The 17833-nt window shown below is 51.0% G+C and overlaps 2 long non-coding RNA genes across 3 annotated transcripts; one reads left to right on the top strand and one right to left on the bottom strand.

Annotated features, from left to right (window-relative positions):
- Positions 1-1686: 1686 nt before the first annotated feature.
- LOC135294765 (uncharacterized) lies at positions 1687-17725 on the bottom strand. 2 transcript variants are annotated; one of them, XR_010356814.1, is made up of 4 exons: positions 17091-17725; positions 14786-14866; positions 14489-14677; positions 1687-5317 (listed from the first exon to the last, which is right to left on the bottom strand). It is a non-coding gene; the product is annotated as an uncharacterized LOC135294765 (long non-coding RNA). The 2 variants fall into 2 exon arrangements; XR_010356813.1 differs by lacking the exon at positions 1687-5317 and adding an exon at positions 8989-11989.
- Positions 11936-16954, top strand: LOC135294764 (uncharacterized). The gene is made up of 3 exons (XR_010356812.1): positions 11936-12057; positions 12571-12691; positions 16536-16954. It is a non-coding gene; the product is annotated as an uncharacterized LOC135294764 (long non-coding RNA).
- Positions 17726-17833: the final 108 nt, after the last annotated feature.

Raw genomic sequence — 17833 nt, 5'->3', positions numbered from 1 at the left:
TTGAAAGCAGACCCCTTGCGTCCGTGGAAGGTGCCACGCTGGAAAAGCCAGGGTGGGATGAGAGGTGCACCCCGGGCAGACCCCATCGGGATGGGGGCTCAGACTGCTGTGGGGCATCCCACATTCTCTTCTTGTGAGTCGAGGGGACAATTTGGCCCCGTGTCCATCTTGCCTCAGTCTCTTTGCCGACTGAAGGACCCCTTTGACCGCTCTCCTGCATTTCCATGGGAGGTGGCGCCTGGTGGATGGAGGAGGAGCCCTTCTTCACGCTCATCTCCACCCAAAGCTGCTGTCCTGCCTCTGGAGCTGCTGCCTCCCAGGCACGCCCGGGGCTGCCTGTCCCGCTGGGGGCCAGGGTGTCCGGGACAGGTGACAGAAGGGGAAGGGAGGGACATGCAGCGCTGCAGGCGCAGAAGCCTCCCTCACTCTGTTCCCCGCGGCTGCCTCCGCAATTTCTATTTACAGCCCTGCTGCCTCCCCTCCTGGCCACTGTGCTGCTGCTGTTGCTGGTTTCCAGGGCTGCTCTGTAATTAAGCATCCTTGTCTCCTGCAACTCCTTCACTCCGCAAGCCCAGCGGCAATCGGGGCTGGGGAGCACCAGGCTCGATGGCCACTCCAAAGGGCTGCTCCCGGCAATGGCTGAAGACTGCTGAGGATGGGGATGGTTCCCAGCCCCTGCTCCCTCTGTCCTGTCTGAGTCCTTTGGGCACTGGAGATGTCCCTGATCCTCTGCTCTACTGTTGTTGGAAGGAGCAGGCTTCGCAGATGAGATCTGGCCTCGGACTCTGAGGTTTCTGCCCTTCCTGCTGCAGGGCCAGGCCCCTCCATATGGCACCCTGTGCCCTGGACAGGATCTCTGTGGGTTGGTGGTGGCCCCAGGCCCATCAGAGAGCAGACACACTCCTGCAGTGGCAGTCCCAGGGTACAGGCACACAAGAGGCTGAACAGCCCTTCTTCTGCCCCTGTGCTGAGTGTGGGAGGGCAAAGACTTTCACCCTGTTGCTTTTGGCGAAAGATCCTCTCCAGTCAACAGCTTTGGGGCTGGGCAAGCTGGAGAGACTTGACAGAGGTGAGGATAGGTTCTCATTGTGCTGAAATTGCACTCATGTACTCATTGGTGCAGTGAGATGTTTTGCACAAACCTCATCTGCTTCCAGCCGCAGCTTCAGTCCTTCCTGCTGACTTCTCTCTGTCATCAGATGCTTTTCCTCTGGTGCCCTCTCTGCACAGGCTGGGGCTGCAGGCACTCAGCCAAACAGACCCTTTTTCACCAGGACTCACTCTCTGACTCACAGGAAAAGCTCCACAAGCTGCCCCTTATTCTTCTGGCTTCCTGAAACACTGACTCCCTGGTCTAGTCTCCTCCCCTCCTATCACCACTCCCCACTACATCACTCCTATCCACCTGTCCATGTTGACTTCCCACCCTTCCAGTCTGGTCCCAGCTCTGACTCCTTTTCCAGCATCTCCATTCCTTTCCTGCCTGCAGCCTTACCTCCTTCCCTGGCATCTCCCCCACATCCTGTTCTCCAGCAGGGAGCTAGCACTGGGAGTTACATTCTGAATGAGGACAGCAGAGATGGGAGGAATTAATGCAATATTTTAATCAAAGAAGAACATACAAAACCTGTACAATGACTTCAAGACACATAAAAATCACCCTAATGAGTGGCCAAAAACTAAACATGAGGTGTTGCTGACTGCTACGATTTCCTGGGAAAGAGAGTAGTTCAGAAAAACATTTTGAAACCATCTCCAAAATCTGGGATTCCCTCCAGCTGAATGCCTTCTATAACCTGCTATAAATTATCCCATTATGGGGAAAAAAAAATCAGGCAACTGTCAGCTGGAAGAGTCTGTATTGCAGGGATGTGGCAGCAACCAACAACACTTGCTCACCTCCCCTGCTCCAGGACCTTCTCCAGAGTTGTGGCTGGAAGTTAGGACCCCATGTGCTCTGGCTCTGCCCTCCTCTCCAGGCCTGTGCTGCTGGATGTCATTCCTTAGTGTTCCTTTGCAGCGCACCTTGGGAGAGAGCCATCCCAACGCTGTGTGGGCATGGGGAGAGTGGTGGGAAAACACCTCTGGGGCTGTGGGCATCCTTGTGCTCCTCCAGGAGGGTGTGGAGTGGGCATGGCAGCGTGGACAAGCTGTGCTAACTCCAGTGTGAGCCTTTGGGCTGGGGGAATGGAGAGCTTCAATCACAGGTAGCTCTGCACTCTACTAAAGGGACCTGGCTGTGTGGATGGCCATTTAATTAGGAGAAATGCACAACTTGAAACTGCCATAAAGAGTCGCCCTGAAACAAGCAACCTCTCATTTCAGCGTCATGTAAAAGAGTTGAGTAGTTCCCTTGGTTCATTCCTGCTTTGATCCTTAGAGGCAGAATTGAATCTTTATTGAGGGCTGCTGTGTCTCCGAGCGCACATTGCACTCAGTGAATAATAGGCCATTCAGTGACGCATTCCACATTGATCCAAAGCCCAGCTTTCTCTGGGAGTGACCAGAATGCAAGCAAAACCATCTTCAGCCTCAGATCAATCCTCACAAGGGATCTGGCAGGGAAGCAAATGCCAGTTCCTGCTCCAGGGCCCTGTCCTGCCTCTCTGTGCTCCTAGTTAGCGCTCCAGTGGCAGGAGAGCAGATGCTCTAGGGCAGCCAGTCTAGTTTGAAGCTCAGACTTTGTCGACAGCTGGACATACCACAAGGGTTCAACAAACAAGCAAGTAAACAAGCCTGGGGTGACTTGTTTTCTATCAGAGGAACATGGTGTGATGCCTACAGCATGCACTGGTCAAATCTGAGTTGCAGCCTGGCCTAGCTAGGGAGCCAGTTGGTTTCCTTGTTAGTTTGCCTATGAAAGGATGCACCAGAAGCACAGGCATCCAGATTCTCTCAGGTGCTCCCTGAGCCTTGGTAAAGTGACTGCAGAAGCTTTCACTTCCCAAACCAAGGGGCTGTCAGTGGTGGGTGTCCTCTGCTAGTGTCAGGGGAATCAATCCAGCCAGGTTAGGACACAGTTTTGCCTGAACGAGTTAATTAACCAAAACATGAATGCAGTGGTTAAATACACCTACAGTGGATGTTTGTGCCAGTCTTATTATGTGGATTCAGACACATTTGGCAATACCAGGATGAGTTATCTAAGCCCAAAGTGGTTTCTCTCCCATGCCTTTTTTTCTGCTTTGACAATTCTTTTCCTTATGTGACATATTACACAAATCACACAAACATCACACAGATGAGATCCAACACTCTGTGCACCCTGCGTTGGCTGGATACACAGCAGGAGCCCTAAGAGGTTCCTTTATAATGAGATTTCTCTTATATCCAGCATCAGGGCCTCCATGATAAAACTGAAGACCAAAAATACTGTCCTGGATAAATGTGGGTTTCTTGTATCTACCCACATTGGCCAGCTTACTTGTAGCTCCCTGTGCAGTGCAGTAATTCTGAGTGCAGGATGTGGGGAAGAGACAGATTTTCCCCTGGTACCTGCAAGTTAGAGGAGAGCTGGGACAAAAGGGTGACTAAGCATAACACTGCCTCTTCCAGGGTTTTGGTGACAGTTCTTTGTTCATACTCAGGCAGTCCTGCAGAGAGGAACAAATTGCCTAACTAAAATATAGGGAGCTGAGGCTGTCAAGCAAAGGCCTAAAGAGAGGTATGAGGGAGAAGGGATATGAAGGAGGACAGGAAAAGGCAGGGTGAGGAGAGAGTGGGCAGAAACCAGAAATTGTGGCTAGGATTTAATGATGGGGCTGGAAGGAGAAGTAGGGTCAAAGGCGGGGATCAGAATAGAAATTTAGAGCTGGGGGCATTGAAAGTGCTGGGTAAATGAAGACAATGTGGGTGAAGCAGGGCTCTGGGAGCTCATGGGGACCAGGGTGCTGCCAACACTGAAGCCCCAATTTAGCCTGAGCACTTACCCAGCTCTCCTGATCCTTCCAGCTGTTTCAGGAGCTGCAGTTGAATCCTCCCCTGCCTCCTGGAGAGGGAAGGGAAGGGAAAGCACATGCTCATGGGTCAGCCCCCAGAGCTCAGCCTCACTGCTACAGTGCTGACCCAACCCATGCATAAGAGATGCAGGACTGTCACAAAATGTAGGTCAGGGGCTGAAAGTCCCTTTTGCAGGTTTAAAGGTCTCAGCCCTCTGATGTCTGCTCCAAAGGATGATACATTCCCACTTAAGGAATGCTGTTCCCTTATCTTGCTTCCTTACCTATGTTAGTTGTCTGGCCATCATTTTCCAGGAGCTGAGATGGAGTCCACTCCATGAGAGCTACAGAGGTACCAAGAACTAAGCCATGGGGATTGCGCTCTGAACAACCACAGCACTGAGACCACCAAAAACGAGGCTGTCAGAGCCTGCCCTTGTGCTCCCAGAGCCAGTCTTTTGGCCTCCAGCCTTTGCCACTAAAGGGCAAGGACAGTACCCCGTGGAGCAGGTACTGGAGCAGTGCCTGGTGAGGGGAGAGTCCCTCACACCTGGAAATCTATGCACTGGAAAGCCCAGAAAGAATGATGCAGAAGAAAGTGCTTAGCAAAGCTGAAGCCAAGGATGCAAATGTGAAGGAAGGGGTGAGTAGTGGTATGAACCAGCGAGAACCATCCTTTGCACCAGAAGGGCCTGCTGGAAAAGAAGTGCAGGATAACCTGACTCCAAGCATCTATCAGGATGCTGGATGAAGGAAGAAGCTGTTTTTTTCACAACTTCTGAGCTCACTTTGCATCCTGGGTGGTTGCTGCCATTTGTTTTCTTCTTTGGTGATAATTGTACGTCGTTTGTGTGCACGGTTCACTGCACAAATGATTTCACATACCCGCCCGAGCTGTGCTTTATTGTGCTTTGTTTAAATATGCGAAATTGTATGCAACTCCATGTGACGTCTTATGCAAATTGCTTCTTGTGTTACTGTGCATATTTGAAATTAATTTGAGTATGATCACAGCCCTGACTCTGAAGCCATTGTTTAGACTGAGCACTCACCCAGCTCCCCTGATCCTTCCAGTTATCTCAGGAGCAGCAGCCTGAGCCTCCCCCGCCTGCCTCAGCCTTGATCCAGAAGCAACGTGCACTGGAGGTGACAGAGCTTAGATGAAGGTCATGTTCCAGGCCTCTGCTGAGTTTGCCAGTCAGCGCAGCCAGAAACTGAGTGTTTAATGGGGAAGCTGGAGCACCAAACTCATGTCCCAGAAGGATCTGCAGACATGCATTCGTGGGGACCAAATTTTAATCCCTGCAGAGCCAGGCTAGACTCTGGACAAGGACATGCCATCCAGTGGTTCAACAACTCACCAAGGTATCCAAAGGCATCTAGAATTAGAACAAAGCACTGGTGTTACAACGTCAGGAATTAAAAGATGCTTTCTGGAGAAGGCTGTTAACAATCTGCCCCTTCTGGCAGTGGATCTGCAGATATAAGGCAAATGCTCTACACACAGGTGTCCCATGTTTTTAAAAAGATCAGATTTCATTAAGAACATCTACTAAACACACCAGCCATAACACAGGCAGCAATATATTTTCTACGTAATCTCTGAACAACATTCAAGCCATTTCAGCAGCATTCTTCATGCTAATTTTCCCTTTTCTCCTCTTCTTGGTTATGAGTCAGCAGCTAGGCTTGAAACCCCTAACCTTCCTCGCTGAGGAACGATATAGACCTCGCTCTGGCAAGGCCTTAATCATCTGTTAAAGAACAGAACAGAGACAGTCAACCACTGAGTTTCCCATAACTCCCGTTTTATCCCCAGCTCATTCACTCCACTGTGATCTGGCAGTGGGGTGTTTCATGCAAGGATTTCTGCGCTGGGCAGTTGAGTGCAGGTGGGTGCTGGGAGGCAGGGCTGGCTGGAGCTGTGGGCCACATCCCAGGGCTGCTGGTGTCCAGGATGGCAGCAGAGAGGAGAGAGGCAGGCGGTGCTCCCAGGCAGCTGCAGCTGCTTCACTCTAGCACCCAGCCTGTGGTGGACAGCAGAGCTGCTGTCATCTTTCCCCCTGACAGATGCTCCTGGGGCATCCCCTTCTCTCGTCCCCTTTTCCCATCCTGTGCCAAGGTGGTTTCATTCAGCTGGGAGAGGGGTGATGGAGGGACCCTGGCCAGTAATCAGTACCTGGCTGGGCACTAAGCCAGTGGGGAGCTGGCCTCAAAGCTCCTGAGTGCCCAGCTCACTCTCCCCCGTGCTGCAGTGTTGAGAAGCCCTCTTCTGCTCATCAGAAATCCCCTCAGATCTGCAAGACACCCAGCAGCCATCACCTGAAGCAATTGGTCTTGGTCCTGCCTGTCACATACTGTCCCCTCCAATTTCTGTGCTTAGCTCTCGGCACGCTGGAGGCGGGAGGATGCACATCCTCACTCCCTGGGTAATTACAGCCCTACAGCAACATCCCACAGCCCCGCACAGCCCCACTTCCAGGCAAGCCCCAGGCACCCAGCTTGGTTTGAGCTGCTTTGAGGGCAGAGTTGTTATGAAAATGTCCTGCAATTGCATAAGAAGAGAGGACTGACAGAGATCTCCTGGCCTGTGGCAGGCAGCCCCATTGCATCCTCTTGCTCAGAGACTTCCAGTCCCACAACAAGTTGTCTCCTGGCCTCATTTCTGCTATTGAAAGGCTGTTCCAGATCCTTGCACTGGCAGGTGGGAAGCTCCTTCTAATTTCCATCCTCTGTACCCATGGCCCAGACTGTGATAACTCATTCTTGTGCCAGCACTGTCCTCAGGCTTAAATTCAATGTCAAAGCCCTTTGTTAACACAGAGTTAATGTTGCTTGGTGATAGCTCATTCATTCCCAGAACATTATGTTCATCAAAACGCAAACTTGTGGAAAAACAGGGCATTTAGAGCTAAAGTACATGCCCAGGCAACCTTACTCGTGCACCTTCTGAGCTGGCAGCTGCCAGAGGGACTGTCAGCTCTCTGTCTGCATTCACTGCATCAAGCAGAAAGCGTTCTGTGATGATCAGTGGGAGCGTTACCTGGGACCAGAGGGGGTGAGCAAGGAGGGCTGAGCCAGTCCCTTGGGGGCAGGCAGGGTGGGGAGTTTGGCTGCCAGCTCTGGGATGAAAGGCAAAGTGTTTTTGCCCATGGGATACCGGGTTCTTTCAGTGCACCACTTTCAAGGACAGAAGGAGATTACATGTGATTAGGACGTCCTGGGGTAGAGATTTCACCAGGCACTCTACTCTGCAACAACACCCCAGGCAGCAACTTCCTGGCAAATGTCAGCTCATAAAAATGCAGCCGTGGGGCATCAGTGCTTTGGGAAGAGCACACCAGTGCTTTGGGAAGAACACACCAGTGCTCACTGAGAGGGCAGGTCCTGACCCACTGCAGAGTCACTGTGGTGGGGGAAAGCCATCTCCAGCCCACAACCACAGCTGGGGAGGGCTCCTGTGATTTTTGGCAGCATCAGGCTGTTTGCCCCTTTGTGCAGTTGCAGTCATCCTGTTTCTACCACCGAGGCTTCTGTGTCTAAGGTGAAGGATGCTAGGAGGCTGCCATGAGCTCCAGCCCCATCCCAGGCTCCATATGAAGGGAATTCAGACCAGGATTGCCAGCGTGGCTACAGAGATGTACAGAGCACAAGTGCCAGGGCTGAAAATGTTGGAAATTTTAATACATGGTGATTTCAAGCACAGAAGCAAGGAATGGCCAGAGGGGCTCCCTCTGTACACCACTGCCCTGTTACCCATGCTGCTGTCATTTCCAGCTCACCTTTCTCACTGCATTAAAATATTAGTGCTTTAGAAACTGCTAATGTTTAAAACAAATTTTCTTACAGTGTTTGCTGCTGGGTACGTATTTTCTAAAGAGTGACTTATAGGAAATTCAATATGAAGGACAGCCACAAATCCTGCCCTAGACAGGCTGCTCAGCATCCTTCTGTGCAGCCAGGCTTTGTGCTGGGCTCCTATCTCCAGAAGTTTTGGGGGGAGCAAGTAGCATTTCTCAAATTTATTCTCTACTTCCTGAGGTTTTTTGTATGTGTAGTGTGTGCAGTACCTGCCTTCTTGGTGACCCAAAAGGGCAGCTGGCCATACTTGCCACAGCAAGGATGTGCAGACGATGGGAGCTGATCTGGGGGGAAGCGAAGGGCTGTCAGCTGGCAGGCCTGGAGGGCTCCACTCCAGAAAAAGGAGACAGGGAACGAGCAAAGAGTGATTTCTCAGGTGGCAGCTGCTCCCCAGACAGAGCCAAGGCTTCTGCGACAGATGCTCACTCTGCCTGCAAGGCTGGAGGAAGCGCAGCCCCAGGTGACCGTGGTGCTGAGAGAGTTCCTGGAAAACACAAGCATCCTTGCTAAAATGAGGCCCGGCAATGATGCAAAAGATTTTCTAGGAACTCTTGAGTATCTAGGTGAGACTGAGAACTGCCCTGAGGATGTGGAGATCATTATGCCAGCCTGTCTGGGAGGAGGAGCTCAGCCAGCTGAGTGGGAAGGAAGAAATTGAACCTGCAGAGCACTACTTGCTGCATCTCTGGACTCACCTGCCCTGACCCAAGGACTTGCTGCTTCCAATGAGGCACTGGGCAGGAAAAATGTGCCCTTGGGTCCCACATTCCTCCAGGCAGAACATCTGGCCACAGCTGGACTCCCTCAAGCCCTGTCTAGAGAAGCTCCCATGTGGAGAATCAATACATAATCCAGGAGCTTTTGAGTCTAGTAAGAGGGCCCAGGAACGAATTTGCAACTCTTGTGCACTCAGTTTGAATAGTGGAAAACTACCCAGAAAGCAGACAGAACTGAGGAGAGTGAGGAACATAAGGATGGAGAGGGCAGAATGAGAAAAGTGCTCTGTCAAACAGGCAGAACACGCTTATGGATCCAGGCAGTTGGATGTGCTTGCCTCTGAAACAGGAGAAATGCATCAAATCCTGATGAGGTGCACCCACAAGTGCTGAGTGAGGCAGCAGAAGCCATTGCGAGGCCACTCTTGATAACTCTTGATTGGTCATAGCACCTGGGAGAAGTGCCTGAACTCCTGGGGAAGGCAAACATCTCTCCTGTCTTCAAGAAGGATCCAGGGTCAGTCGGCTTCACCCTGATCCCTGAGAAGATGATGGAACAGGTAATCCTGGAAATAATTTCCAGGCACGTGGGTGACAAGAAAATCATCAGGAATAGTCAGGATGGATTCATCCAGGGGAAGTCACGCTTGCCCAACTTGATAACCTTCTATGATAAAATGCCTCACCTTCAACGGGGCCTTTGGCACTGTCTCCCACAAAATGCTCACAGACAAGTTGCTGGATGAGCAAACAGTGAGGTGGCTGAAACCTGGCTGAATGGCTGGGCACAGAGGGTGAGCAGTGGCACAAAGTCTAGCTGGATGTGCGTACCCAGCACGGACTGCTGGCTCACAGAGACACTCTGGGTGATTCCTCAGCACAGCCAGGCTGGATCAGAGACCTCCAGAGCTCCCTTCTAACCTCAGCCACTCTGTGGTTCTGTGAAAACACTTCTGGGAATGGTTTCTGATTAGTGCCACCCCAAGCTGTGCCTGGCTTTGCCTCAGGCAGCAGCAGCTGAATCTGGCTAAAAGTGCAGCAGCTGTGTGACTGCAGAACGGGTGACTGCAGGTCCCCAGCCTGCCCTGTGTCCCATGGCTGAGTACTCTGGCACAGACACAGTCGTGGCTTCAGCAGATGGCAGGCTTAGCCTCTAACAAGGACAGAATGACTTCTCCATCCCAGGAAGAGGTGGAATGAGGGAAGGGTGAAGCTGGTATGGGAGAAAAAGACATGATGGACAGGGAAACACTCTGCAACTTGCTCTGCTTCTCACCAGGAGCTGTTCCCTCCTGCCATGTGGCTGCTGGGGAAAAAGGAGTGTCCAGGTGTGTGATATGGGGGAGAAACAGTGGCAAGCTTGCAAGATGTGCTGTGACTAGCTAACACTACTGCTGCTGAGCTTAGCTCTTTGGGAACTACAGCACAAGGAGGATGATGAAGTAACCCTGGGAGATAAGCTGTCTGCAGTACAGTGAGAGGAAGCAAGGCAGCTGGTGAGTTCTCCCTGCTGATGTTGTAAACACATCTAAAAAAGTACTTCCCTGAACATGATGTTTACCTGAAACTTGGGAGCCTTGCCCACAGGGATCTGCTCCAGATGCTGTGAAAACTCTGGGATACAATAAAGGTGCAAGTGCTGCTGAAATCTGAAAAGCCACCCAGAGTGATGCAGCCCAAGCCTGTTAACTCTGAAAACCTCTCAGCATGTTTGAGTCCATAATGAATTCCAGAGGGGTTCACAGTGCACAGGCTTGGTGCATCTCTGATGTTACACACCGTGAAAACACTTGTAGCAGACCGTCCTTCCACACTTTGCAGTGCTTACCCACGGGGCTCCTGGCAGACTCTGTTATCCCTAGAAACCAAACAGCAGACTACTTGTCCTGCCTGGAATTGCCTCCTTCCCCTTCAGCCCCTCTCCCCCAGCCTCCTTCTCATCCCTGTCAGGCAGCAGCTGCACGTATGAATTAGCTTCCCCTCCGATGGGCACTTCAAACCTGAAAAAACCCTCCAACTTCAATTCATCAGGAAGATCACATTAAGCCCATCTAACCTCGCTGTCTGACAGGGGAATGCACTGGCCAACTGGGGGGGTGTAGTAGATGTGATACGTCTTGACTCCAAAGCTTTTGATAGAGTGAAAGGCACAAACAGTGGGGGAAAAAAACCCACAGTTGGAATTTCCAAAAGATGCACACAATTGCCAAAAAGTATATACAGCTGGTTTGGGGAGATTGCTCTGTCAGGGTGGAAAGGCACTTTTCAACGGGGCTGTGAAAATCGGTAGATTCATTTTCATCACTGAGAGCTTAAGCTGTGTGGTAGAAAAAGCTTTTTAACTATCCAGCAATAAAATGCTGGACTAGATTGGCCAGGGAGCCTTGTCATTGTAGGCTGTTGAGAACAGGTTCAACAAATATCTGTCAGGAATGAGTTGTGCTTACTTAATCTTGTCGTCGGGTCAGGAGGCTGAATTACATGATTGCCTGAGGTCTCGTCCCAATTTCATTTCCCCCAATTAAATTAAATAAACCTCAGAAATCATTGTCAGAAGCAAGCTGCAGCAAGCTATACTTACTGCAACCCCCTACCCTCAGTCGAGTGTTAGATCAGCACTAATCCCATCCAGGTGTAAACCAGGTTCAAGACCTAGCACTCCTTCTCCAATGTGAAAACCAGCACAATGAAACCCTTTCAGCTCTGCCACAGGGGCATGTGGCACATTTAGTTCAGACTGGCTTTTGTGTATTTCTCCAAAGAACCGATCCTTTTCTGAGATGCTGGGTTTTAAACTTCCTTTCTGAGAGAGCTTATGGGAGCAGGCATTGTGTGGGAGAAACACCAAGAAGTCACCTAGATAAAGAGCACAAGACTTCGGACTGATCTCTTACCCTTGAAGGAAAAACTCTTTCGGGGATGGAGCAGAGAAATGTGGGCTTGTGGGCCTGTGTTCAGCACATCTTTTCTTATAATGCTGTGCTTGTCGTGCTAACCTGCTCTGCCTGCCAAGGAACCACAGCAAAGTGTAGGGAGAGGTAAATCTGTGCAGCCTTAAAAAGAGCCAAACTCAGAAAAGGACTGCCCAACTAAATCATGGCTGAGCTCTGTCCCTTCTCTAATGGCTCATTTCACTGCGCACATCCCTGTGTGTAAAATGGGTTTTTAGAGAGGAGTTCATCCATTCCAGCCTTTCCCTAAGCTAAGGAAGACTCCATGTCCACTGTTATGGAGAGCAAGGATAGGCAGAGACAGACTCTGCTATTCCAGCTCCCCCACACTGCTGCCAGCCCCGAGCCCACTGCTGAAGATGAGTGACAAATTGTATACAGCATCCTAAATAAGATTAACGTAATGATCTCTTTAAGGCTGTTGTCTTTGTGATCACGTCACATCGGGGCTTCATAATCATCTCGTGAATGATGAATGCACCCAGATCTGTCTCTTCTTCTGTCATTTCTAACCAGTGAATCTCTGTGTGTAAAAGACATTCCTGTTAGCAGGAGCAAAGAACAGGACCTCACACTTCTCTGCTTCAGACTGTGAGTAATTCTCCTAAATGCATTTAATCAGCAAACTTCCTTTTCCTGCTGCTTTTTGCTGAGCTAGAGCCATTACTGAAAGCAGAATTATTCCCAAGGCCAGTGACATTCCTCCATGGTGGCAGTTCCCTTTTGACTCCACACATCATCTGCCTCTCCCCAGCATTTTACCCATCTAAAATTCTCCTACTAATTCCTTTCACTTCAGCTTATCTAGCTGCCTTCCAGCCCTTACTGCAACAAATGCCCTACTGAAATCCAACTAGATTAGATTTACCAATTTCTTTTTTTACCAGGTAAGGGAAAGGTAGTAAAGAAAAGGATCAAGTTAAGGGCACACAGTGCTTTTGTTGATAAACCCATTTTGTATTTGATTCCATTTTCCACTTACTGCTGTAGCTTTAATTCTGTTTTCCTTCTGTAATTTGTTCTTAACCTTATACTCTGTTGAGACTAGACTAATGGGTTTGCAGCTGCTCAGAGTACTTTGTTTTCTCTCTTCCTGAAATATAGCTCCTTTTCCCCAGCCCTGACATGCTTACTCTGAAGTTGATGGATATGCTGCAAATCTTTGCTCCCAAAACTGCTGCTTCCTCAGATGGCTTTGGGAAAAAAAAAATCCACAAATACCAAGGTAAGGTGGTGAGCTCCAGTCTTGCTTTGATAGAGCTTCTCGAGGTCTGCTTTCGCCTTAATACATCAAGTTACTGCTCTCCACCCTTTATTCTATCCTCTTCTCCCACCTTTTTCAGCATCATCTTTCTTATTGAGAAATGACAGGAGGCAGCTGTAAAGACCCAGAGGTGTTTTAGCAGCACTGTGGTGAGCACTGAAGGTGCTGTGTGTGAGGAGTGCATCAGCCGAGCACCCACCCCTCTGCTCTCCTGGTGAGCTGAAAGCTAGTTTAGGCTATCACAGAGGCATGTTTCTCAAAAATAGGGGGCTGAGAAGTGACTATTTAACTTCTGAAAGGGAACAGAAATCCCCTGAAACCCATCACAGATTTTCCGACTGCAAAGAAACACGCAGACACCTAAACCAAGAATTTAAAGCAGTTATTAAAGTCTCTCTGCTGCTGAAGGGGTGCAGGTTTTGTGTAGGGAGGGAACTCTCACATGCTGCAATATAGTTTTAAATTTTAAATGACATTTCAGTGCTTGCTGCTGTTCAGAAAAACATGGGTGTCACAGCTTAAGGAGTCACCCCCAAACCAACCAGATCTTGCTGTTAGGAGGTGCATGTGTAGTCTAAAATGGGACAAGTTGTGCTGCAGAGGGTGGCGAGCCAGCTGGAGAAGAGACATTCGTGCAGAAAGGCTTTGCAGATGCTAATGCTGCTGTCAGCACAGATGCATTTCCACGGGGCCAAACAAGCACACTGACCTTCTGGCTCCCTGCGTTGTGAAGACACTGAGCACCGGCTCATGGCAGATCAGCAGCACAAAAACACTGAGCCACACAAAGAGTCAGGTGGGATGGGATTTCTAGATGTCTCTAGTCCAATTATAGCAGGGTAAATCCAAAGCTAGACCAGCTTGCTTTAGGGCCTTGCTCACAAGTTTCTGAACTTCTCCCAGGATGGAGATATCCCAGTCTTTTAAGGTACATCTTCCCCTACTGAACTGCTCTCAAGGGGAAGAAATTTTTTCTTACACATGTTTAGAATTTCTTTGTTTCAACATTTGTCCCTTGTTTCTTGACCCCTGTTTGTTGCTGGCTTCCTCTTCTCTACAGCTTTCCTTTAGGTAGGAGCAGACAGCAACTAGACACCCCCTCAGTCTTCCCTGTTTAACAAACCCAGCTCCCCCAGGCTTCTCCTTGTGCATTGTGTGCTCTCCCCTCCCTCGTGGGAGCCTTTTGCTGGCCATGCTGCAGCTTGGGTGTAATCTTCCAGGTGGGGCCTCACACCTCTCAGGTGGATGCGAATAATAATTTCCCTTGATCTGCTGACTACACCTTTGCTAATGCAGCCTAGGGGACCTTCACTGCTTGAAGGGCTCACCGCTGAATCATGTTTAAAATGCTTCTTGATAACTTTTGTGGGGATCTAATAAAATACAGGGGTTATTGCCACAGAGAACTTATCGCCCCACTGGAGCAGGCTTTGCCTGTGCCCACTGAAGAGAGACCCTCTCAGGCACTCCTGATGTAACTGGGATTTTTGCCCTGAGCTGAAGGTCCTCAGCCACTCTTGCTGTCCTGACACATCTAATGAGTAATACTTTTTCCTCCTTCGAAATTATGGGATTTGTATTCATGGCACATTGGTCAGATTTTCAGTAACTAACTGCCCTTACTACACTACAGTGGCCAAATGAACTCACCTTGGAGCCAACGCTGATCCAATCACAGGTTTTTACATTCCTGCCCAACAGGGACCCACCTCCAAGTTCCCAGTCCTCCCAGTTTCTCCCAGTCCCAGAGAAACTTACTTCTTTCACTGAAAAAGGATTGCATTGTTGCTGCATGTGCTTCAAATTCCAGAGTGTATCCCAGGTGTGTGGTTTCTGCTCCTTGCCCTCAACAGAGCAAGATGCCATTATGATGAAATGATTCAGGCAACCAAGCATGTGCAGGATAACACGCATCTATAACTCTCCATTACTGTGTATTTCTAAAAGCTTAAACAACATTAAGCAGAAAAGTTACCAAGCAGGGGAAAATGCAATCTATTTCCATGCAGCAGGAGAAAAAAAAAAAAAAACCCCACAACAGAAAAAAAAACCTACCAAGAATGACGTGCTGAAATGCTCTCTGCTGTGTGCTGCCAGGGGATTTAATCAGCCGATTGCCAAAGAGATGTCAGTTCCCTGAAAAGAGTGAGGACAACACGCCTTGCTGAGAAATGTACTCTCAAGATTAAAATACCAGCTGCAGAATAAACCAAATATTGTCCTACAAGCTGCTAAAAATTTGGGTGAGAATGAACAGCTGCCATCCTTAAAATGTGTGTCACTATATCATCGCACCTTCCAAGTCAATCTGTCCATCTCTGCCTACTGGTCAGTATAGCCCCAACAAATTCAGGTACCACTTGAGCCAGCTTAATGAGGCCTCATTAGGCCGGGTTTAGCAGCCCTAGGAGCCAGCCAAGCAGGATCCTGTGACACAAAATACCACGTATGTTACCAGGACAGCCACCGTGGGCAGTGCAGCTTACACACAGACAGCAAACAAAAGGTGCTCGAGCACAAGGGAGTAGAGTGGCACCACGGGAGGATGGTCTGCAATCACAGCTGAAGGGCCAGGGTGCTGTGCTCTGTGCTGGAGTGGTGAAAAAAGAGAGAACTGGAGGAATCAGGAGAGTAGATAAAGAAGGAAAGTGCTGAGGTGGGAACGTGACAGTCAGATGTGATTGTGGAGGAGGCAACAAGGATGGGAGATGGAACAGGCAGCCAGCGTGGAGGTGTGTGTTTGCCACCCTCCCGGGCCAGAGCTGCACAGCAGAAGTTGTTACAAAGGTTGTGAGAGAGCAATTGTCCTGGTAACCGGCTGGCTTTCTCCACAGGTTTTCTTTTCTGAGCTTGTCAGGAGCTGGTGCCCTCAGCAGGAGGTGGGAACCCGGCTGTGTTATTCACATGATTCTGCTCCCGGGAGGGAGGCCCCACTAACCTCCACCTACCACCTGCTCCAGGGCTCCCTCACCTCCTGCAGTCACTCTGCATCGCTGCTGCCTCATTTCCCTGCTGCAGAGTTGGGAACATCTCTGCCACCCCCCTCCCCAGCTCCCTGCCTGGGCTGCTGGGCAAACCCCATGGCTGGTGCAGCCTCCTCACACAGCTCCGAGCTGGAAAATGGGAGGCTGTACCAAAGCTGGCCTTTCCAAAGAAATGAGCTGGTCTGGAGACTGGCCTGGGGGTCTCCACTGCACACATCAAGGCACTTGAGGAGGGCACCTCCTCACCCCACACTGCTCCTGCCGCCCCCAGCTCCAGGGATTTTACACAGGTTTTTATTCACCACGCTCCTCAGCTGAGCCCAGCCTGCCAGAGTTATGAAATCCTAGAAGCCCTAAACACACAGACACACGTGGGACACAGGCATGTCTCACCAGGAGAAACCCGCAGCAGCAACCGGGATGCTCTTCCCTTGTGTGGAAAGGAGCAAGAGCTGCCAGCACAAGTAAAGGGAGGGAACAGAGAGCTGGGAAAGAAGGTAAAGAGATCAGCTGTACTCCCCAGAGACACACACACCCGTGTTTCTCTGACTTTGCCTCCTGCGAAGGAAAGGAGATAAGGCAAATCAAGTGTCTGTGGCAGATGTTAGTCACGCTGCCTCACGTGCTGCTGAAGGGTGCTCGGCAGCGCGGGCTGGGAGGGGGAGCAGAAAACTCCAGGCACCCTAAGAAAAATTAACCACTTTGTCCCAGTCCTCAAGTGGCAATCTCCCTTGCCAGGTATAGGGCATTCTGACAAGCACTCCTGGGTATCGAGTCCAGGCCAGCCCTCTCCGAGGAGACTCACTCCTGTTTCTTCCCAGGTAGCATGCAGGGAGGAAGGAGGCTGTAAAGGACACTCTGGCAAAGAAGAGAGAAGTAAAAGAGACGTCAGTGCCAGGATGGAGCTCCTCTTCCAAGGCATAAGATTGAATACATTTGCTGCGTTGCAGAACGAGGAGAGAAATGTCACCTTCAGAGGTGATCTGACAATCACAAAAATAAATTACATAGAGGAGAGGAAAAAAAAAAAACAACACCACAACAAGATGAGCATTTGTGAATATTCATGAGCAAGTCAAAACCCCCAAATTAACAAGGAAATTAATTTCCAAACTGATTAGGCTGCCAACTCCTTTTATTTAAATAAATCAACAATTGCCTTCACGTGACTCCAGCTGAAGAAGGCAGGGCTAATCCCGACTCCTCCAGGAGGAAGTCCGGTGTCCCCTGCGGTGACCAGCAGCCCCGCGGGCTCTGGGGACAGGCAGGTTTCCCTCTGCCCGCTGCTCCGGATGCTGCGGCTTCGCCATCGCCCGAGCCCGTCTAACCGCTGGCTGCTCTGCCTGTGCCCTGCCCGCTCCCACCCTCTTACTCACGCTGCCTCGGAAGAGCTGTAACAGCGTGCCAAGCTGGCAGAAAACTCACGCAACAATTAAAAAAAAAAAAAAGAGCTTTCTGTCAAGCCAGAGCACTGCAAACAGCTCAACACCGCAGGTGAGGGAGGTAACCCAGCCCGACCTGGGGGTGGCCCGGCGCCAAAGCCGGGCTCATCCCGGAGCGAAGCCGAGCTCATCCCGCAGCTCTAAAGCGGCGACAGGGCAAGCACAGCCGGCGCTTGGCCGAGCTCACACGGAGCCCCGGCTGCGGCAACGGGGCTGCCCTCCACGCCCGGCCATTCCCCGCTGTTCCCACCGGGAACGAGACGGCCCGGGGTGCCCGTTCTGGCACCGGGCCAGCGGGCGGGCACTCCTTTCTGTGGGCTCAGCGGGACAAACGCCTTTAACGGCGCGCCAGGAAGCGCTCGGGCTGGGACCGTCCCAGGCGCTCGGGAAAACTCCTCCGGGAAAAAACTCCTCCGGGAAAACTCCTCTGGAGCGGCCCCGTCCCGCACCGACCCGGAGGCGGCGGCGGCGGCGGCCGAATCACCATTCACGGTGCCTCATGAATATTCATGAGGGCGACCGCCCCGCTTCCCCCCCCCCCCGCCGGCGTCACGTGACGCCGCGAGGCCGGAAGCGGCCCTGCCGGCCGGGCTCGGGGACGCCGCGCGCGCGCCCGCCGCAGGCACTTCCGCCCTTCCGCCAGCCCGGGCTGCCCCGCGCGCCCCCCGCGCTTCCGG

Source organism: Passer domesticus, chromosome 2, assembly GCF_036417665.1.
Source record: "Passer domesticus isolate bPasDom1 chromosome 2, bPasDom1.hap1, whole genome shotgun sequence".
Classification (NCBI taxonomy): domain Eukaryota; kingdom Metazoa; phylum Chordata; class Aves; order Passeriformes; family Passeridae; genus Passer; species Passer domesticus.
Note: the sequence above shows the minus strand (reverse complement) of the source record. Positions and strands in the feature narration are given on the sequence as shown.